The sequence below is a fragment of the Apteryx mantelli genome, chromosome 1, assembly GCF_036417845.1.
Source record: "Apteryx mantelli isolate bAptMan1 chromosome 1, bAptMan1.hap1, whole genome shotgun sequence".
NCBI lineage: Eukaryota > Metazoa > Chordata > Aves > Apterygiformes > Apterygidae > Apteryx > Apteryx mantelli.
The window spans coordinates 24,354,365-24,377,987 of NC_089978.1; positions in this window are offsets into that span (position 1 = coordinate 24,354,365).

The following is a 23,623-nucleotide window of genomic DNA, read 5'->3' on the forward strand; positions in this document are numbered from 1 at the left end:
CTGTGGGAAGTGAAGGCACTTGGCAGCTCAAAGAATTGGATCTGTAGTGACCTTTGCCGGTAAAATGTGATGGCTTTATTCTATCTACACTGTGTCAGATGCTCAATCCATTAGGGAGATCATAAAAGAGCCATATCACTTGCCTAGGCACATTAGGATCTGAAAGGTAACATATGTCTTTCATGCAATTAATTTGCTTTCAGACAACTAATAAATATTGGTAAACATTGGCTCAAAGAGAGCAATAAATTAAACATAGTGAATTAAACTTTAAATGTTCTGGAGGACTGTAGGAAGACCACAGTATAAAATAATCACTAGCTAATGTGCCATAGACAATTTGGGAAATGGCATATGATTCAGTGTGGAATAGTATCTTAAAACTTACTGATCCTTCCTCTTTCTTGCTCTCAAGTGTATTTTTGTAGCAGCTCCAAAAACAGATCATCATGTATCATGCAAAGGAGAAAATAAGCATGGTCTGTCTGATTCACTGCTCCATTTGACTGTATTATTGCTTTTGCGAAGTAACACCAATGTCATTCTGGGATAGTGTAGTGAGTGAATCAAACCCCCAGGAGTAGTACAGATACACTTCATACGAAGATTGTAATAGCAAGTCTTCTGAGCTCTGGTCTTTTGCACATGCTGTGTTTCCTGGTTGAACAGAACATGGCAAACTGCTTCGTGGGCTGCTCCTCCCCTCCTCCTTGCCTGCCTCCTTGCCTGTAAGCAGAGAGGCTAACACCACAGGAGTCTGAATCCTATCCTGGATCCTGCCTTGGAAATGAGTTCCAGAAAATTTCACTGGTTGCAGCAATGCAGGATGAAGCTTTTATAATGTAAGGTATTTGGGCTGATAGGCCTGGAGTTTAAAGGCCTTTGCTGTACCCCATCCTCTCCCATTGACTTCAACGGATGCAGAGTCAAGCCTTTTATCCATGCTGGGTTGCAGCATAGCATCTGGTCCGTCTAACCCACCAGTAACTTTGGCCCAGTCAAAATGACTTTTCTCTGCTCCATCTTGGCTGTAAGAACTCTAAACATAAAGTTATTTTCTTTCCAGACAGTAATTGTTTGAAATGACTTAGCAGTAAATTCAGCAGACTTCTGCAACAGCAAACTTCTGGAGACCTGAGCAGAGCCCGAGAGAAATCTTGCTGAATCCAGCACGTAGTAGGCAAATGCTACCACCCTTTTTAGCTGTGGAGCACACTATTCAAACAGACTTTGTTATTCTAGCATATGTTATGGCAGCATAGGGATAAATACAATTGCCTCCAGTTCTTTCCAATTTGTTTTCTTATTTACCCAAATATTGTTGAGCCATTCAAGTCAAAAAGGCCAGCAGCACTGTTTCAGACTAGAATGGGACACTTGGAATATATTGATCTATCTAGTAAGACATGATAAAATGGAAACTCGCTGAAGCTGGCTGATGTGACAGCCATCTTTTCCTCACGATACATGGTAGATGCAGTTAAACTCCTTTTTATGAGTAAGATAACTGAAGCAATAGGAGCAATCTTCGAAAACATATATATATTGGGAAGCTGGTCAGGAACCAAGTTACGTAAGCAGAGGATTTCTACTGGAGCTGTCTGCAAATACAAGGAAGAAAGTATTGTTTTGATGGAGATTTTACAGATACACCCAGAAACACCAAAGAAGCAGAGAGAAATCCCAGAAGTGCTAGAAAAGCATGAACTGGGGAGAAATCCAGTAGATTGATAGCTAGAAAAAGCACCTGGCATAAGGACCACTGACACAGTTCTAGTTCCCTCAGACACTATAGCACCTGCATTGGTCATTGGTTTTCTTCTTTCAATTAGTCAAGAGCATTACAGCAAAGAATTGCCTAGCTCTTCTCTGTCCGTTCTTCTAACAGACTGAGCATCTGCTCTACTCTGGCCAGAAGTGGTAGCAGGACTCTTTCAGGCTACATTTCACATGCTCATGTGAGAGGTCATGTACAAGTCCAATTCTCTAACTCTATGCTCATGAACATCATATTGCTAGGTAACACGAAGTTTCAAAAGCCTACATGTGACAGATAAAGTGCACTTTAACTTGGTATGTGGATTAAATAATACGCAATCAGTTGCCTCTCCATTCATGCAGATCTGGACCAGTCCCCATATCTGCCCAAAGTGTTATCTCTATTCCCCAATGAGGGTGCTCCCAAGTACTTTCCAGTAACAGGGCTCTAAGGATACTCAATAGCTGGAGGTTGCTGTGGGGTGCATGAAATCAACTTGGTCCCCACCAAGCCATTTTTTAAACTGCTCTGGCCTTTCCTTCAGAGAAACCACAACAGTTGCCCACTATCTGACTTTCTGCCGTTATCAGACTTTCTCACCTAGGACAACACCTCAGAAAACTTAGGTTTCCTCTGATGCAGCCCACTATAGCAAATTTAGCTATTATTTTGCATAAAAAAGACATGTAAAAATCATATAGAGCTATCAAGAAGGAAAGCCTCCAAAATAATCAGCCTTTTTTCAGTGCATTTTATTTTTTCAAAAAAGCAAGTCAGTCCTATGAGCTTACCAAGACCAACCAGCAAGCAAACAGTCCTTGAGCTCCTCTAGCATCCAGGTCAGCAGTTTTGGCCATCAGTCCTGCCAAGCTGGCTGCAGCAGCTGGGGGTTGCTTACGTGGTTTTGCTGATTAAGATCTTGAGAGCAAATAGCTGCCCATAGCTGCTGAAAATAGTGTTTTCACTTAATGATGCTTGAAGCCACTGTCACCTAAAATGTCCAAAACACTATTTTTAAATTTTATTTTGTGCTTGCCAGTTTATACTGTTCTGGCAGCTTCAACTGTTTGCAAAGGCATCAGGGACATTGCCTATGATCTGTGGGATGCATGGTGGTTTCTTCCCCCTTCCACACTCCTGCTACCTCCTCCGATCACAGCACAGTCTGATTTATGCTCCCATAAATGCACCTTTGAGGAAGGGCAGTGGCAAGCGGTTAAATTAATATAATCTTTGTTTACTTGACCCTGCCTATAAACAGGTTAAAAAATGGAGAGGATACAGCATGTCCCCCAAAAGAGGGCATTTGTTTTGAGTAGCCCTTGTAAACCTGGAGGCAGCCCTAACTAAGGTCCTGACAGACACTGAGAAGACTTTTGTTCAACTTTCAGACACTTGCGTACTTGTGCAAAACTGTGGGACTGAAGCAGAAACTGTGGCCAAGATGCTCTGGCCTGTTTCGTGCAGGTCAGACTAGGTGGTCTGCATGATTTGTCTGGCCTTCAAAATCTATTAGTGTATATAAGGCCTGTAGAGAAAGGTGGAATTAGGGTTTGTCAAATTCATTGTATAAAAGCGATGATGATGATAATTGTAATAATACCCCAATTTGCATTTAGTCAGTGTTACTTAGAGCCATTCAGAAGTGCTTATTACGTAAACCCACCATGTGAGCCAGTTAATGCAGAACCAAACCTCAGCCAGCTTACGTGATGGGAGAGAAACTGAGAATGGCCTTGTGCCCCAGGTTTCTTCATTCTGTCTTTTCTTAATCTGCCAGATCAATTTTATCTGAACTGTTTGCTGCTCCTGAATAGTAGTGAGAAGGCAAGAATGCTAAAGATAACTCTGTAAACAGAAAAGGCATGGAAAGGTCAGAGCCCAAGGAAAAGATCAATATGTTGGCTTAGCTGAGGAGATGGATGAATTATATCTGAGAGCCAGATAGACATCCATAAGAGAGAAAGTAAGGTATTTTCTGTCTTTAAGAAAAACTGCAAATGCTATTTGCATATATGATGCAAAGATTCAGATTCCTGGGAAAATCAGGAAATAATAATAGTAATGATAAAAATGATAAAATAACTGAATCCAGACTGTGCCCATGCATGCATGTACAGAAGGGGAGAGGGTAGAGTGGGCACTGGGCTGGGGGTCCCTGCTACCTCTGGAATCAGCTGAAGTTTCAATACAGCATATGTACCAGACCTGCGCACTGGGGACATCGCCTACTGCCAGGAAGGAGTTTGCACAGACATAAATGCTTACTTTCTGCAGTACTTAAGTTACCAGTTCCTTCATCTGCTGCCTTCTAATTGCAGACATGGTCAGTGAAAAAGCAGGCTCTCCCTTCAGCTGTTTCTGGCTTTTCTTTCTCTTCCTTTCATGCCATCCTTTGTCCCCTTCCCCAGCTTTTGTGACCCCCCCTTCCCTTTCTCCTTTTTGTGCATTTCCTTTGCTCTGGCAGCTCTCTCTTCACTGCCCAAGGGTGGTTCCCAGACCCTCCCCCTCAGTTGTAAAGTATCAGTGATTGAATGGTTAATGTGGATGCTGAGGTGGCGAGGCTGTGGGGCCAGGCACTGCCCTGGATCGCCAGCCTGGGCTCGGCAAGGCTGCCCGTGAGAAGCGGGAGAAGGGAAAGCCAAGTGGCTGGGCTGGAGCATCAGCAGGCTCCTCGGGCCCTGGCCTGGCCCATTAACTCCTGGATCGAGACGCAAGGCACCTATTGCTTGGGAGAGTGAGGCACTTTTTCCAGCTTTCCCTCACAGCTAGCTTGTCTTCAAGGAGCTCTGCTTTCCAGTTCTTGGAAATGCTGGATCTACCCCAGCTATTTTTAATTGCGGGTCTCTGCCTTGTGGCTGGGTCTGCTTCCTACAGTGGCTTTCTCAACCAACGAACCATCCCAACCTTTGTTGCAAGCATCCCTAGAGCTTTTCCTTCATAACCTTTCTTTTTTCTCCTGGGTAAAAGGGCCCCGTTGCTTCTGCAGCCAATCTCCCCACTCCCCAGCGGCTCTGCTCCCTGCCCAGCACAAGCACCTTCCTGGAAACCCCCAGCCCCGCTCAGCCCAACCACAATAGCACACGCGCCCTCCAGGGCAGGTGTGTTGGGCCACGGGAGAAGTCAAGGCATGTCCCGTGCCGTGAAGGGAGCAGGTCTGAGCTGGGGATCCCTCAGGGGACTCCAAATGCAACAGTGAGGATCCTGCCACACACAGCTGCAGTGCTGGGTCTGCTCTGATAATTAAGAAATACATTAAGCACTCAACAATTTCTTACACTGACAAGGGTCACTTTCCAGCTTGTTTAGCCACCATCAATGCATGCTGAAATCATCTTTTTATTGCCAAGAGGGTCTGTTCTTTGCATTTTGTATTGAAGAACTTTATGAAATATTAAGGTCTCAAGAGGCAACAAGTGGCTGATTCCTCTCCCCTGTCTAATTTGGCTCACAGACTCAGCTGTGAAGCTTTCACCTATGTTGAGGCCTTTATGACAAGGTTGCTTTGTTCCTGCTGTGCAGTGGTAGATGTCTTAAAATGCAAGCTGCTGTTTCTTTGATCACTGGGCCTGCTGCTAGATTTTCAGCTGCTTCTTCATCTTCTCCTCCTGACCCTGCTACATAATGCAACAACTAGTGAGATTTTCCATCAGGGCTTTCTCCTGTCCAGTGGATCCTCCCTCTCCTGTCTTGCTTGCTTAATAAGTGAGCAGACATATGCAGCTGTAGACACCTGACCTACTGACGCAAGTGCTTTATTTTTCCATCCTCACCACTGTAGTATGACACTGATTAAACAATTGTGTATATAAACCCAGGTTAAGGCTCCTTTGAGATAACAACGCACTGCTTTGCCTTCCACCATAAAACTATGTGGGAGGGGACCCACTAAAACAGCTCTGTGTGGTTCGGAGATGGGTTGTGAAAGGAGGGACAGTCTTGTTTTCAAGGTACTAAACTAATACTCAGTCTGAGTTCATCAGCTCTCTAGTGTTGGCTTAGAGAGTCACCACGGGCACATGGCTCTGCCTGTCCCAGTTCCAGTTCCCCAGTAGTTTTGGGGGGGACAATAGTTTTTCCCCAAACTCATACCTCACCTAAACTGGGAGCTAAATTGGGAGCTCAGTGGTGTGGGTGCTGTCTGCCCTGAGCTCCAGCCGGGCCGGAGAGCCCTGTCCTGCTTTGCACTGAATGCTGTACTGCAGGGTAAGGAGGAGGGTGCTCTGAACCTCTGTGGGTGCAGACTGAGCCCTCCACTTCAGCGCGCCCCCGTTTGGGAGCACCCTCTCCTCCCTGCAACCCCTCTCTCACCCCATCTGCCTGCAAATTCAAGAAGAGGGAGACAGCTGCAGGGAGCCTGTGTCTTCTCAGTGCAGGGGCTCTGCTCCGGCACAGGTGGTCTCAAATCCTTCTTGAAGTGAAGCACGGCAAGGTTGTGTGTCCAGTGGTGCCCCTCTCAGAGACCAGAGGATTAAAAGCCCTGCGACCACATCATGGGGATTGTTGCAGCCCATGTAGTGACTGCTTGGCTAATCCTTAACTCCCAGCTTGGGGGGGTGCTTTGCGATTCCCTGAATAAGAAAAGCATGCCATAGATGCATGTGTCCGAGGAGATCTATGCACCATCCTCACACAGCCAGAGGGTGTAAGGCTTAATTCAAACATCTGATATCACTTCTCTAGGGGAGAATCACAAAATACAGGGATGTTTTACATTAGGTGCTTGTTTCCTCTCTTAAAAAACTGTGGGTCTTCCTCTCTTGTAAAAGATCGTATGCTGGGGGTTAAAAACATTCCTACCACTTTTAAGGTCATTTGGAGGCAATTGATGACACAAGAAACCAAGAAAATATTGAGGGCAAAGGGTCTAAAGAAAAAAACAGCCCTCCATAAACCCCAGCGAGATGTGCGGACGTTTGTGTCCGTGATGGCAAAAGCGCAGCGTCTCTGAGAGCATCCAGGTGATTCCAGCCCTGGGAAAATGGGAATGTTATAAGCTTCTGTGTAAAAGTAGCGTCTGTCTTTGCTTCCCTTTTAACAAGATTAGTCTTGCTTTTCTCTCTCTCTTTATTTTGCTGTCTACTGGCCACCTTCTTACTCTCAAGCTAATGTGATTAGCTGTGCATGTGGACCATACTGGCAGCAACTGTCACAAAGATCTCTGCTTACTTGAGTGCACCTCTTTCCTGAATGAAACATCTTGTGTTTATGGTCACAGGGGGTATTGTTAACTCCTGGATTCGAATAGAAGGGGATATTTATGACCCTCCCATAAAAGTTGATTCAGGGAGACATTTAGGAAAGAAATGGACAGAAGACAGATGTGTTTCCTACCACAGATGCTGAGGAGGTTCAATTGTTCTGCATATGTAATGACTTTTTATGGTTCCTCACAAATGCTTTTTACACTGCTAAAAAGGTGCCGAAGTCAAATATGCATAGTCACTTACTGAAGACTATTTAGTGACCATACAGGACACTACAACTTTATATCTTGTTAAATATGTTAGAGATGGACATCTCTAAATATACAACATGAAGGGGAATCTGCACTGAGCCACTGCTGTCTTACTGCCTTCCCCACTGGGAGTTCTGGTTTCACCTAGCATTTCCTGAACCTTTCATAGCTTATTTGCTATCATGTCCATATGCTTAACACTTAAAGTAACTATGGATTTTTTTCCAAGTGAAACACAACACTGGTGTTAAGTCACCAGCAAAACTGCCTGCAGTTTAAGTCTTTTCAAATGATCAGAAAAATAAGTTTAAATCTTTCTAACTGTGCAAACAAGTAAGTACTTGTAGACGACAGAACCAGAAAGGTTGCTAGATTATAGGTCTAAAGAGAACAGATGACCAGTGAATAAAACAGGCATAATTATAGGCAAGAGACAAGAAGAAAGATTGCAAATTGCTATGTTATCCTAAAAGCAGCCAGAGAAAGAATGCTTGGCTACGTGATGCTTTTGCCCCTTTATGGCCATTCTTACATTTTCCTGTTAGCTTCAGAGTCATGACAAGAGGTTTAGGGTGAGTGTACTGGAGGAAATATATATCTCAGCTGGTGAAATGGGCCTATGAACGTTTACATCAGCTGAAGTTCTGGTCTAAGCTGCTGAATGTGGAAAATGAAACACATCCTGTACCCTGTGATCCCCAAACACTCACTGAAACCAAAGATGGGCCTTGCTGAGTAGTAATTTCTGCCCAGAAATCCCTGGGTTGTTTATAGGAAAGATGACCATATTTCTTTTTCAATGGGACCAGGAGAGGCCCATCATCCTTGCAGTCCTTGGTTGGAAGTCATCAGAGATGAATGTATTTATACAATGCATAATAAATGGACTTGTCCCTTCCTACTCTGATTCTCCATGCATGAAGTTCCTCTTTTCTTAGTTAGGGCTACCTATTCCTTTGAAAGAAGCAAAACCATTTCCTAAGACTTCTGATGCCAAAAATGTGCAAGAAATGGCTGCTCACTGTGATGTGTGCTGAGAAATGCTCAGTGCATTGCATAGCTCGTCTCAACTGCACCCAGCACAGTGGCACTGGAATATGCCTACAGTTCCCACTGTGACCTGAGGAATTAAAAATAACATTGATGGAGAACAAAGTCCTCCTACCCATATGCACAATAAAGAAAGGGGAAAGATGGATTGTTGTGATAGTCAAGGAGCTTCTGCACCTCTCTTTGTGCACAAAGATGGATATTTCTGACTGGCCCACAGTCTTGCAGTATAACAGAGCTAAGGAGGGTTTCATCATGACTGGCTCATGCTCTTACCAAGTTATCTATGAATTTAAAGCTCAGCCAGCAGCCTCCCCACTAGCAGTCAGTTCCCTCAACTCCTGTATCACATCCTGCAGGCTCAAATCATGATTGAATGGACAATTTTCAAATGCCCAGGTCAAGTCAAACTTGTTATTACTTGGGCACAGCCATCAGGACGGCTATAGCTTGCAGCCTGTCTTCCTGCAGCATGTGATTCTGCATAGGAACAGCACAAAAAGGGTTGTAACTGGATGCCCTCTGTGGCAAAGTGGTAAAGTGATTTCCTAGTGAGTTTGTACCAGTGGACATATCAGGAAGATACAGTCTGACACCGTGCTGCATCTTAAACAGTCTAATGCAGCTTGTACAATACAACACATTGTAGTCTTCCCAAATGAGTGTCTACTGGGCTCAACTATACTAGCAAAAAATTCAGGTCCTGCTGTTCTGTGGCTGCTCTCAGATTACACACGGGGGAAGCAGCATTCACAAAACGCAAATGTACTACAGATAACTGTGGATATAGGTGCCAGCTCTTTCAGCTGAGTTAATGCAGAGGCAGTATGCAGTGATGTTATGATCCTGCAGTCACTAATCAGGCAAAACTCTCACTAATTTCAGCCCAGCTATAGGAACATGGGGATTGGGAATAACTGTACATGTTTGTACCTTTGTCTAAACATGTGTGATACCAGAAAGAGCCATTCCTGCATTCTCATGTCAAGAACCAGCCATTCATTACCCATATCATCTCCTGTCCACAAAGAAAATAAAATGTTCCTAGATGGGGAAGTTTTCTTTCACTGGGTAAAAAATTGATAATGAAATAACAAACTGCTGCTTGTCTAATGCACACATACAACAAATGGTACTTTCTTTGCTGTGAAAGAGCCTGGTAAAAGTCTCATGGGAAAGAGAGCATGTCTTCAAAAGCCAGACCTCTCTTGTTAGAAAAACCTGGGCTAAAACAAAAGAGGAATGGCCAAGTTTGACTCCAAGGCTGGAGTCAAAAAAACATTATGACTGACAGAAGTCACTACTTGGGGGAAGCTGAGTTCAGCCACGGCAGTTTCCTCTCAGGAAAGCTTAAATGTGCTCAGTTCAGATTTCCTCTGACATGTTCAGCTGGCATCCACGTTGGCCTGGAAATTACCCAAACATCTGGAGTAGTGAGGGCAAGAGCACGGGATTCACAGCCTGCTGACTGCATCAAGCTGAAGTGACAAAACTGTGAACCCTGGAAAAATGGGAAGGCCCCCTGCACCTGAGCATCAGGCTCTCCCTCCTGCCAGCAGCACAGCATTGCATTTAATGTAGGCTTCGTTAATGTTCAACTGGCTTAGGAGAAAATATGCTCTGATGTGTGTTTCTGGTTTCTGAGGTTCTTGCATTATTCCCAGAACTGTGGGGTCTTACCTTGTTCTCCAAAATGCTGCATTTTCTTTGTCAGTCACTTTCACCATATGCTCTGCAGGCCAGATCCTGCCCTTAGGTCATGTACCAATCTCACTAACTTCTTAGAGACAAATGCTTTCTTTGAGGATGTGTTTATGTATTTCTTCCCCTTTGATGTGAACAGGGCTATCACATTATAAAATGTGTCTGTTTATAAGGAAAAATCCCTCACTACCAGCCCAGGAAATTTGACATTAGCAATATTAGTGACAGGAGCTTTACATGCATCTGCAGATCATGACTTTTGTACAGATGGGCCGAAGGAGAGGGCCACAGAGTGCAGTGCTGCGCGGAGATAATCAAGATGGTCCCAGGCGAGCTAGCTCAAGCAGTGGAAGCATTAGGGCCATGGTGTTTCTCTGTATCTGTCCATGTTCCCAGCTCAGCACTGATGGAGCCCTTCTTGCCACCCGTCTCAAAGTCATTGGAGCCCTGCCTAGGCAATAGGGATGTGTCTCAATGATGCTCGTTGTAAGAGCAGGCTATCAGTTGTTACCTAGCCCCCCTCATGCTTGTTTTAATTCACATAGGTCTTCCAGTTCAAGCTCTCCACTTCTCCAGCCCTTTGCTGCCTCTTGTCTGAACTGCCTCCCACTGCTGCCCTTGCTGCAGCGTGCCCAAGGGTTGCACAGGACAGGACAGGCTCCATCCCCAGCCTGCCCCACGTGTCGGGGGGCACAGCCCTGCCATAAATGGGAACTGCTGGGAGCGCTTAGGAAATGAAGACAGAAACGCTGTGAGTTCTCGGCCATAAAAAACATGCTCCAGGCTGTGTCTTGCTGGGCAATGTTAGTTCCCAAAGCTGTTTTCCCTAGCTGTTGTCATAAAACTTCAGCCTAACCACCTATAAGCCTCAGAAGTTGCATGGGGGAGGGGGTGGACATTGAGAGTCCATTGTTAAAGTCTATAGATGCTTTTTGTATTTAAACTGGCTTTGTACTGGTACAGTTTTGCTGGGCTCAGTGGACCAGTCAGAGAATCAGATCCGAGGAATCAGTTAATCATCATTTTCTTCCTTAAAAACAGATGACTCAGACAACAGATTTTTTTTAATAAAGATATTTGTGCTGGGCTCCTAAACCTTGTTCTTTCATCCATCTAATTAGAGACCAGACAGTCTATTTAGGAAGACTGTTTCAAGTGCTAGGTAGATCTGGAAGTTGTTTGTTAGCCAGTGTGCTGAAATACAGAAAATGACTGAATGAACTCAATATGAGCAGTTTTATGAGGGCAATTACAAGCTTTATCATCGTAAACCATCATAACAAAACTCTATGTACAAGTGCAGCAGCATGATACTTTCAAAGTACGACAAATATGTAAGTGTGTGGCTAAATGAATTCTTAATGAACTGATTCTCAAAGAAACAGGGAGTAAGCCTACTCAAATAAATTGCAGGACTCCCTGCATATTATTAGCTAATTAATGTAATCTCTCCTTCCACCTGCAAATTGTCCCTGAATTGATTGCTGTTCTCCGTACTTACTCTTTGTTTGGATGTAGTCAATACCTGCCAGCCCCCTGTGGCTTATAGCTTGTTAAGTGTTGGACACTTTATGTTCAAATTATGGACAGTGTTGGTCAGTTCTGACAGACACAGAAATCACCCAGAGAGATCTGCGTTTTCTGATGGGGCAAGCAGAAAGAGTAAGGAGGACTGAGGGGCAGCACGACATAAGGGACAGATGAATGAAATAAAGGATGTGCTCCAGACCACACTAATTATGACTAAAAGCTATTAAAGAAACTTATTTCTCCTAATGAAGAAAGAAGGCTTTTCCTAAGAGCCTGAGTTGAGTGATTCAGTCCTGTTCCCCCACAAAATCTGTTACATCAGGAAAAAGCAGTGGCCTGCTGAGGCATGCTCTATGTATTTAAAAGAGTTGGCATAACATGTACCAAAATGGGTGGTAGATGCTCTCTGAGGGGCTAGAGCAACAGCTTGCAGGTGGGCAGGAAAGACGGAGTAAAGAGAGTAGAGAGCCAGAGAGTTTGATGAATAACACTGGTTGATGACTTATCATCCAAGTCTGTTGTAAACATGGTCATATTTATTAGTATAAAGTAGAACTGTGAAAAGTGTTTGTTTTTGTCAGCTTGATGCAAAGCTGATGAAGGGCTTCATATTTTCTCTTTACACTGTTGGAGAGATGGAAACTTTTCAAATAAAACAGAAAGCTGTTTTGCTTGGAGTCCTTTGCAGAAAGTATACAGTATGCCTGTCCAGCTTCCAGTACTTGGAGAGTCTGGTGGAATAAATCTTCACAGAGAGCTTTCTGTTTAAATACATTAAGAATTAGGCCTTTAAAAGAAGAACTGATCCTGGCTATGCCATGTGCTACCCAGCACTGTGTACCAACTAGTTTTTGGACCTGACTGTAAACTGATTTAAGCTACTTGAGTAGTTAAGTTGAGTAACTTGTTGCTCCCAAGTTCATACCCGATTAACTAAGACCATAGTGACACCTTGAGATATGAAGGTAAGCGAGAATCATGCATTGTTATGATACCTACTTGCACCATATTCATGGTAGCCCAATAATGGCCTGGAAATTTTGCTAGGTACTGTGCAAACACATAGCACAGTCTCTTGCCCCATATTTTAGAATACAGATTTATGAATAGGCACAAAATTTGGCTGAAATTTTCATCCACAAATGGCCAAATGGAAGTGAGAAGATCTGGGGAAAAGAATTAATAACAAAATGAACAAAACTAAATGTGGCAAAGTCTCAACCATTATCAGATAATTGTTGCGGAGAATCACTCTTTCATCAGAAGGGATTTTTCTTTTAATTATAAGCCCATGCAAATATATTTTTGTTCCTTTGATGATGTAGCTCCCTTTTTGCCTTCCACACCCTTCATAGCATTTCACCTTGGCTTAATTAGGGATGTGCAAAATGACTAGGACACTGGTGCTGAACTTCTGCCTGGGATTGCAGGGTATATGAACAAATTATTAAGTAGAGCTGGTCAGAAATGCCCTGCTATGGTGAATCTCCAAAGAACTGTGGCAGCTGGTAGAAATAAAACATCTCTGTGGAATGAGGAAAGGAACATTGTGGCCCTTTATTTTGGGGGAGCACTCGGGCTGACTCTCTGACGCTCCAGGGGGCGAGAAAAGAGACAGGGCTACTGCATGGTCCTCCAGTCGCCATGTAATCAGGGTCACAAGTTCTTGGAGCAGGGAGCACAGGGAGTCACTCTTTTGGGGCAGAGCAATCCCAGACCTTCCCTCAGCCTGACCAGCTCTCACTGACTGTATGCCAGACCTTGAGAAACCCGGCACTAGAAACTATTTGGAGCTGTGATGCCTTAATAGCAGGATCAGGCTGTCTGGCATGTTCATTTGGGCTGGGTGACAAATGCTCAGCAGGATTTCTAGCTTTCTGCCCATCAAAATGTCCTAGATGTAGTAATGGCCAGGTACATGTGGACTTTTCCTGTTACTGGGCATTGTAGGGAACAGAGAGGACATCAGACTGCCCAAGGGCATTAGTCTGTATTCAGGAGCATGAATGTGGGTCCCAGATGCAGTCACAGATAGCTGTGTTTAAACTGGTCAATAAAACGGGGCCAGGGCATGGCCCAAAGCACTGTCCAATGCTGTTGAATTGTTAGCACTCTCCCAGGCACAATTTGGCTTGTGCCTGCTACCCTGCTCCCACACAGGCACAGGTCAGGCGAGAGGACGTTCTGGGTAACCAGGGTCTATTCCCAACACAGAGTGGAGCAACATGGAAGAGACTGCAGCGGCTTCTGCTGTGCGTGCCCTTTGTGGCCTTCCCGCGTTGTCCCAGCAGGGTTTGCACCCTCAGGCAGCCTCGTTCCATACTCCAGCAGGTATCTCCAGCTTCATGCTATGAAAGTACCACTCTGATGGGCTGCAGTGCAGCCCTCAAGCTGTTTCAGGTGCTTTGAAGTGGTTTCTACTTCTCACCCATGTGCAAGTTACTAATCTTATCTTTGGGCTACAGGGAAACCCCCTGGGGCAAGGACGAGACCCAGGCCTGCAGGCTGCGTGGTTGGGACACAGCCAGTTTGCCCTAGAGGGCCCAGCCCTGAGCAGTGTGGATACAGCCAGTCCGTACCACTTCGCCTAAAGCCCCCAAAATGATCTTGTAGCATAGATGGGGACAGATTTGACTTTGGCCTCTCTCTGTATCCTGGGGCAAACTGTCTCACCTTGGTGCCTCCATTAGGAGAATTCCTTCCTTCCCAGAAGTGATCTGAGAACTGGATGATGCTTGGGAAGGCTAACATAAAAGCTAATTCTATGCTGTCTACCTTATCTTCCACTTTATAAACTAAAAAGCACTTGGAAATTACCCTAGGAACAAAATCTTTTAAGCAATCTCATTATCCCTTCGTTTGGGGAGTTTACTGTAAAACGGCAGGCTTTGGATCTTAATTTGCTGGGAATTGCAGTGATGCAAATAGTGAGACTGATAACAGACTCAGTTCTGTGGATTCTTTGGAGAAGAGGAGGAATTTGCTGGAGAAAGAGAAGGGAAAGAAATCAGACAAAAAAAAAATTCCCCTGCAAGCAAACCTATGTGCTTAATATTTTAGCAATATAAAATTATGGAAGAGTTTTGTTTTGGGTCAGATGGAATGCAATGCTCAGTCCAAACTAAAATGTTTCATTATTTAAAAAGGACACAATTTCTAGAAACCTTTATTTTTAAAAAAAATTAAATATTTCCATATTTTGAAACACAGTATTTTGATTTTTTTTTTAAAGAAGCATTTCCACTTTCCTGTATTTTTTTCCCTTATTTGGCTAAAGCAGCTCAAAATAGTTTTGGGCAACTCTTTCTCCCCAGAAGCGCGAATGCCTGGTTCACCTCATGAGCACATTATGCAGCTCCGGCTGGACCCTGGTGTGACCCAGCAGTGTGAGGGTGGCACCGACGCTCCTGGGGAGGCACCGTGCTCGTCCGCCTCGCTTGGAGCCCAGAGCCCAGAGCCCTGCCAGCTGCGGGGAGAAGGGCTGCCTGTGCCCTGCCGCTGGGCCTTGCCCCCATGGGATGCGGTGGTGAACACAGCTCTTTTGGGGGCTACGTGAGCGTGAAAGGAAGAAAGTGTTTCTCTTGTCACTAGATGGCTCTATTTGCTTTCACTAAACGCACCTGCTTTTCTTTTTGCAGTGCAAAATAAGCAGCGGCCCCACAGCTGTGCGCTATGGGGTCCCCCGGCGTCCCCGGGGGCTGAGAAAAAGACAGATCTGGTGGGTGGGAAAATTCACCGGGGTTTTGATGATGGTTTTTATTACGCTCTTGCTAATATCCCTAAATAAAATAAACGTTGTTGTGAGGAAACCCCGATGTTTTGAGATTTGAAGGGAACAGTCTCCTCGGGGACAAGCTTCTGGGTTTTCCTCGTCTCAGACTGCTCCGGCAGCCACCGGCCCTCGGCCTCTGTAGGGGCTCCTGCTGAGGGGCGGGAGTTTGGGCAGCTGCCGGGCGTTTAACTGAGGTGCCGGTGGGGAGTCGGGAGCTCTCTTCGTGCTCAGCGGAGGGCAGGAGGCCGAGGGGTGCCCACCGGGGGTAACGGACGGCTGGGCACATCCTTGCCATACAGTGTGCAGAGATGGTGCCCTGAAGCCCTGCGGGTGTTTGCAGTCCCAAATGCTTACAGCGAAAGCCACATTTTCAGGTTTGGATGTCTCTGTGGCTAAAAAGCTACTGCAGGTCTGATTCTGCACAGTAAAGCATGTCAAATTGTTTAAGGAAGGTTGCTTTTCCAAGGAGAAAAACTGTACATTGAAAGAAATAAAATATATTCAGGGGCTCCGCTGTTTGTACTGGCTTAAGGCCGACTGTTTTATCAGTTGACAGATCTCTCAAGTGTATTCAAGAGACGTTTGAAGCAAAATTCCTGCCCGGAAGAAGTTACTATCTGAGCATGTAATCCAAACCCATTAAAGACTGGGCACATCTCTCTACTGATTTCCAAAGGATTTGAATCAGGCCCTGGGGAGCTAGTCTGGCATCTCCTCCTCACACAACAGCCTTCTGCGCTCGGATAAGACAGTCCCTCTGAGTAACAACTACTGGCAGGAATATTTGCAAGATCACACCCTCCACTGCACAAATGATACAAGAGACTAGTGATCATCGTGGTGGGAAAGGAAGCAAATTTGCTTATTTAGATAATTAACAGGCATTTGAGACAAGTGTTGCTGTATAACACATTACTGACAGACTAATAATTCTGTCTGATGAAGCTGCAATTATTATAATAATGTTATGGTCCACTAAAATAACTATCGCTCCTAGCCACTGCTGCCAGCAGAGGATGGGTGAAATTATGCTTCTCCTTCCTCCAAGTAAACAGACTTCATGCCAGAGAAACTCCCTGAGGGATTCAGGCCAGGGGAGGAGGAAAGAGTTCTCCAGCTACTGTGTGGCAACTTCTGCTGTAACTGACCTTCAGAGGACGGCCTGTTTTTATGGCCACAAATAGCCGCAGGCATAATTTTGCACCTGCAATTTTGGTCAGATAGGTAACTGCCTTCCTTATTGACCCATGTAATTGGATGCCTTAAGAGGCCTGTGTTGCAAGCGCAAATAATTGTGACTGATTAAAAAAGGTACCATTTTCAGGGCAAACACAATTCTGGGTACTATGTTGCTTCTGAAAATTGGCTGTGCCATGAGACAGGAAGATTCATATCCCTGTAAATCTCATTTGGGCAGACCAGCTCCTTCCCAGAGTTATGTCAGCGGGACTGAGGAGTAAATTTGTTAACTTCAGGGGATTAGGATGGTGAAATGGAGAAGAGAATCCGGGTCGTTATGTTTTAATGTGGTCTTGTCTGGTCTTGTCTAATGGCTGTTTGAGCTGAATACTTGAGTAGATAAATCCTTCAGAGTTAACTAAGACAGGCGGGGGCAGGAAAGGAGGGAGAAGTTGTTTTTTAGGAGAGGGGTCCTCAGCATGTCACCCATCAGCCCACAGCCCATGAGAGGTTGTGCTCAAGGTGTTTGTCCCACCGTATGGATCAGACACAACTCCTGGGGAACCAGCTCACGCAGGGCACTCATGCAATCTAGTTTAACCTAGTTTCATGCAGGTGGGAAATCCGAAACATGGCCAAGTGTCAGTACTGTCCAACTAGCCTGCTCTCCATGACTGAGAGCTGCCATGAGAGTGCTGTGGAAAGCTCCACGGCAATCTGAGCCCTAGGGAGAGAGGAGGGACGAGTGTCAGCTGGTACAGAAAAGTTTTTGGGATCTTGTCAGAGGGGCTCCACTATAACCCAGGCTGCCCAGAGCTAGTGAAAGCAAGGGGCCTTGTGGTTTCACCCCGCAGCCAAGAGCAGATGCTGGGAACACGCCTACTCCCTGCCGCAGGGCCATACAAAAGAGCTGAGGAGAGGGAGGACTTGCCCAGGCGAGAGCATCCCTGGGAGGGAAGGCTTTGTGACTGCCTTCTGCAGCAGGGTCTTGTGGAGCAGAGGTGCCCCTGGGCAGCTTGGGCTCCCTCTCCCCGCAAGGGATAGCCTAAAGAGGATCTTAGGTTTTTATTCAAGGTCTGTTTCTTCATCAAATAAAATAGGCAGGTTGGGTTAGCTGATGGGCAGGTTGACTGGGATTAGAGACATCTGAGGTCTACTCCACACAGCTCTGCCATGTAACTTTGCCATCGCTTACAGTCCATGCCTTCTGATGGCAAAGTCACTTACAGGTAATGCAAATTCTCTCTGTTTATTCTGTTGTGGTATCAGTCTATCAAGAAATTCACTAAAATCAATTATGTCAGAGACTGAAAAAAAAAATCACTTGACGGGAGAAGGCTGTTATGAAAAACAAGTCTGATAGATTTACATGCTTCTTGAATACAGGGAAAGCCAGTCAATAAAGTTCCTTGTGGCCTAAAAGCAGAAACATCTGTCAGAGTCAGCTTGCTAGGATGAATATAGCAGCAGGAAAGCCCAACTGATTAACTCCATCCCCTTCCTAACATGTTTTTGTGTTTACCAGAAATCCCTAGAAAGGGCTCCTGAGGACACTAGCACTATTACAAGTCATCTATAATTCTGTAAACAGAAAGATCAAGGAAAGATTATACTAACTGCAGTTTACCTCTGGTATCCAATTTACATAATTCATGCATAATCCATCTCCTATCTCTTAGCTGTGGGGACAAACAAGCCTTTCTGTAATTTAAGAAAAGAGGAATAGCCCAGGCTCTGATGAAGAAGAGAATAAAGCTGTTGTTGAGCGGAGGAAAAGAGTGTTGGAGTGCAGGGGTCCATATAACCTTGCAAGTAGGTTGGAACTGAGGAAAACAGCACAGAAGATTAAAGCAATATTGTAAATGCAGGAAGCACTTTCCAGTGTGGCCAAGCTGATCCTCCTCGATGTAAGCAATAATCACAGCTCTTTCTCTGGCCCCTACACTCTTTTCATCCACATTCATTAAGGAAAGAAACCAACTTGCTGGGGTTTTCTCTTGATTGTTTTCGATTTTTGGTCTCCTTTCATTTGTGTTATAGTAATCCCATGGGATGAAAATGCCTAAGGGGAACCACCTTTTCTAGCTACTCCTCTGCACGGACTTTAAGTCTGATATCAAGGGACAAGTAACTTTGTCTCTGACATGTGGGATAGTACTAGGGTGACCACCATTTTGGTGGGAATAAATGATGACCATATGACAAATAAGTCACAACATTTTAAGGACTGTGTGGGAAATATGTATTTCCCTTAATATAGCATGCCTTTTTGCCTCTCAGCCAAGCATTTCTACTACACACACATACATAATTCTATTAGAATAATATCAAATTTACTATTTAAAAGGGTACTAAGCAACTTTGATACCTTTTAATGCATTTTAATCAATTAATATATTTTTTATTTTTATGATTGAAAGTAACTTCAATTTAGAGCTCAGCTTAGCGTAACTTTTTAAAAGTTTCTTCAATCTGCCCATACCTGTATGCACAAAGAAACATTATTTTCACTGCTGCATTTTGGATAGACATAAGTAGTTAATTCCGCAATTTGCAAGAAATTGCAAGAGCTAGAATTTAATTTGTGATGTAGATAATTTCCCAATATGATGCTCCTGAAGACTCCTAAGGTTCACTCAGCATTCAAGAATGACTACATCTCCTATAAGATACCTTTCAATTAATGCATGAAATCATAAAATCGAGGAGCCGCACAATCAGATTGCCCTTGTCTTCAGACTCCATCAGCACCCTGCAAGAATTCCTTCACTGAAAGTGTCTCTTTATCATCTCTCCCTTCGTCAAACGTGAAGGACATAAAGGTTCCAGCAAGGCATTGGCATTAAATGTCTTCAACATTAGTACAAACATCTGGATAATATTTTGACATCCTTTCAACTGAAAAGTAAGGAGATAAACATTTTGTGGGGACATGCCTCAATATTCCTGTGTATTCAGTACTGTCAAAATGAAATATCATCTGCAGTCTTGAAACCTTGTAACTGATGAGGGAAAATCTGAAATCTTCTTTCATAGACTTCAAGGTCAAGTAATGAGTTATCTGCAATGTCTTTTCCTGCAAAATGCCATATATGAGCTGAGCAAATATCTAGAAGCAAATACTTGTTCTGATTTCCCATTAACTTCTAGACAGAATGAAGTCTTGAGTTAATGTTAGCAACATTAGCTGCAAATAGTGATGATACACTGTCACAGTCAAAACATTTGTCTACAGTACATCATTTTTGCTTTTTCAAATATTGATACTGCAGCTTCATTGCGGTCTTGGAAATAATCAAGTAGACAATGGTTATTCCCCTTTCAACTGTATAAAAATGATCAACAATCAAAAACACTTTGTTGTTTCCATGATTTGAGGCATCTGTGGCCTAGTGAGGAAAAAGCCCTTTTCAGCTAAACGTTTGTTTTTTCTGGTGAGAGAGGAGCTAACATATTGTTGGTATACACAGAACTTTCTTCCTAAAAAGATGAATTATCTTACCTGTAGGTGGACCTGGGAAAACTATACTATTTGCTTGCACTATCAAGTAAGACATAGGAATGATTATGGATCATACTACAATAGGTTTCCACCACATCTGCAACAGCAATATTTTCACATTTCTAGTAATGAAATACTAGAATTACTTTTTTGCTCTGTTCCATTTCCATCCTATCTTACATGCCACAGTTCACAAGCACAACCAAGAAACTTTTCCCCAAACTACAGTGAGTTTCCTCACAACTATTGCCATCTTTACTAAGCTGTTCAACACCATTTCTCCACTTATTCTGGGAAGCAGGAAGTCTCTTTTTTTTTAAGACATGTATCTTGATTTGTTGCAGGAGGGTTGAAACTGCAATCATAGTCATGATTGCAAAACTTGCAGGAATATAATTTGACCAGCTAAAGACACATAAATAGTATCTAGAGTCATTCTTAAGTCACAGTCACTCTGCTTCCCACGTCCACTGCACCATGCCAACAGACCTTAGATACAGTACCTCAAACAGCCAATATTTAACCTGCAATAAATCTATAGGAAGAAGTCATCTTTCAGTTTGAAAGACTTTCTTACGTGGGGGAATCCTTCCTGCAGTTCATTTAAGTAGACCGTAACTACTCTGTAAGCCCATTTAGTGCATTTTAGTACATGTTAAAATCATTTCTGTGTAATGTTCACAAAGAAATGTGAGATAATCAGACTAAATATGACTTTGTCTAGAATAGAATGACACGGTGGGAAAAAGACACAGCTTTGGGTAGAAAAAGTGCAGTTCATTCACTCAGAAGTTCTGTGAAAAATGAAGCTTCACAGCATGATATGCAGTCTTTCCTGGATTTTTTTCTTAATTCTGGCTAGATTCTGAAGGCTTAAAGGTATCCTTTTATCAGAGTCTGAGGGATTTATCCACCCTGGTTATTTCTTTTTTTCTAAGGGAGCCTCGTGCCTCAGTTCTTCTGTTTATAGCCCCTTCCCAGATCACAGATTTTTAAAGGTCTCCAGTGGAAGTGTGGATCTCGTGTTGGAAATTTACATCTACTGACTTATTTCTCTCTCTTGCATTTTGTTTACCTCTTAGAGGTTTCCCATGGTGGAATACTGCAAGACCAAATCTCAAAGGGAACCCACTGCTCTTTACAGTTCTACTGCAGAAGTCTCTGAAATGCTCCCTCAGTAGTTGCCTCAAGAGCTCAGAAGACAAAAAAACAGCACAACACAATGAAAATCCGTCAGGCCTGGAGTCTTCCTCTATTTATGTATTTCCAAAGTTGGATGAGAATTCCCAAAGGACTCTGCTGAAATCTCTGCCTAGGACATCCAGGCCCCACCAGAAAGAGGTGGCCTGCTGTCATGTTTCTAAACCTAATGTGCATGCAATGGTCACACAAACTTGCAGCAAAACCCTATGTGATGAATATTTGCTCTCTGTATGGCCAGTGACATTTTCCAGAAGTTTTCTTCCTTGCATACTATTTCCTTACCTGTACTAGAAAGGTCTGAAGCAATATCATCTTTTAAGAGGCAAATTCTTAAAAAGGGAGATTAATCACTTTTTTTCAATTTCAGGTGTGTTTTCTTTTGTAATGCTGAGACAAGAAATCAGAGCAACTTTTTCCTTTTGATTAGTATTTGTCAAAAGCTGAAATTTCTTCAGGTTGACTTCTCCTCTGAAAATAAGATGAAAATAAGCTGCATTTCTTGGCAATGCTTTGCAAGGGTCCAGCTGCTTGATTCAGCGATCCTCTTAATCACACTAAGATTAAGAGATAGATAAGAGATGTCCCTCAGGGCCATGGTGATCTGCTTCTGGCCTGGTGCGATCCTGGTGCTCTGCCTGGCAGCTTCCCTTTCCCCCTCCCCTTCTCTTTGTGTCTTCACCCTCCCTGCAATGCTCCGTGTGCGGTGGCTAGGCACCTTATCCTGTCCTCCTCCTCATATCTCACTCTGCGGGTCCCCTCCTTTCCCTGCCAGCCCCTACATGATTGATTCCTGCTCCTTATCTCCCCCTGCTCCCTCCTCCCGTTTCTCCAGCACCACCGTCTTCTCGGGCTTTTCCAGCTCTTGGGACATATAAAGAAAAGAAGGATGGGAGCTTTTCTCCCAGGGATGGTTCCCTTGCTGCTATCCTGTGCCTGCTTTCTCCTCCTATCCCTCACACTTGCTCTCTGTGGGGAAAATTGCAGCAGGTGGGGAGATCACGGGAGGCTGGAGGCCCACACAGGGGCAGGTACCCGTTGGGTGCCAGGGAAGACCAGGAGGGAAACACCCACAGGGAATACTCCCCAGGAAATACCTGGGGAAGTTTACCCCATTGCAAGGATTAGCCACGCAGATGTGACTGGGGTCCAGAAGCAGGAACACCATTTCCCTTGTCCTACCCTTGCATTTGGACAGACATGTGAAGACGTGATTTCCAGGTCCCTAATGCTGGCTCCACGAGGGCTAGCCAACACCTCCGCACCCCTGCTGGCAGTCTTGGTCAAGCCAGGGGCAAATGGAGGAGGCAAATTTAGAGGATTGTCTGCAAAAATAAAGCACTCAAAATACTGCAAATCAGAGCAGATAATAGGATACCTCTGACATGGCAAATCATGTAACAGGGAGGTGGTGTGCAAGTTATCAGATCCCTCCAGTTCAGTGAAGTACCATGTCCCCTCTCCTGAGTTGTGTCCTCTTGCAGCATGGGGACATGGTGTGATCATAGATCAGGATGACAAGCCGTCTCTGCCATGAAATCCTGGACAGCAGAGGGACCTCAGTCTGGGCTGCAAATGCCTGAATTGCATGTCAGGTCGTAGGGTATGTGTTGCAGAGGCTAATGCGTGGGTCTATGAGATTAGCCCTCATCCGGACCTGTGGCCAGCCAGTGTCATGCGGATCCATCCTCTCCCCTGGCAGGGAAGGACTCAGACCAAGACTATTTGGAAAGACCTTGACCCAGGCAGTGACCTGGCATTTGTGAAACCAGCAGTGATCCAGCAAGTCAGAGCTGCTGAGAAGGTGAATCAGAGAGGAAGGGCTGAGAAACGGCACATGCAGCTGGCCACAGCAGGAGATAGCCAGCTATTGTGGAGCAGGCCATGGCTGTCAGCCCCGTTTGGATCTGTGCAGGGCTTCCTGGGATGCAGTGGAGCCCACATGCCCCTAAAAGCCTGAGAGGGCTGCTCTGCGGGAAGTCCCAGAATTAGGCATAAGTACTTCTTGGTCTTTTCATAGTCATACCTCACCTCATGCATGAGATGGCACCATACCTGGTAGCAATACAGCAGTTGGGTCTGGCGTGTTCGGTAGTGTGATGGAGAAAGGACCACAGAGCTGGGCTGCCACCAGTGTTTAGCTTCCCGTTGGGCTGTTTTTCAGGATCACTCCTCTTGGGTGAGAAGGATGTGACCCTGTGCACCATACACAGCCCTTTAGTGGGTGGTAGATTAGGCCAAGCAAATTGCAGCCGGCACACGGGACCAGAGAAGGGAGAGAGACCACTGCACCACACTATGAAATGAAAGCCAGCCCCATCGGACCAGGTGGGAGCACAATTCCTCTGAGCGTTCATGCAGCTTTGGTGGATGTTCACTGTGAAATGCTAGTTGCTGTAAGTGCTAGGAAAAAGGCAATTCTGTCTGAGAATTACCTGGGAATAATACTCTCCTCTTTTGGTATTTGGT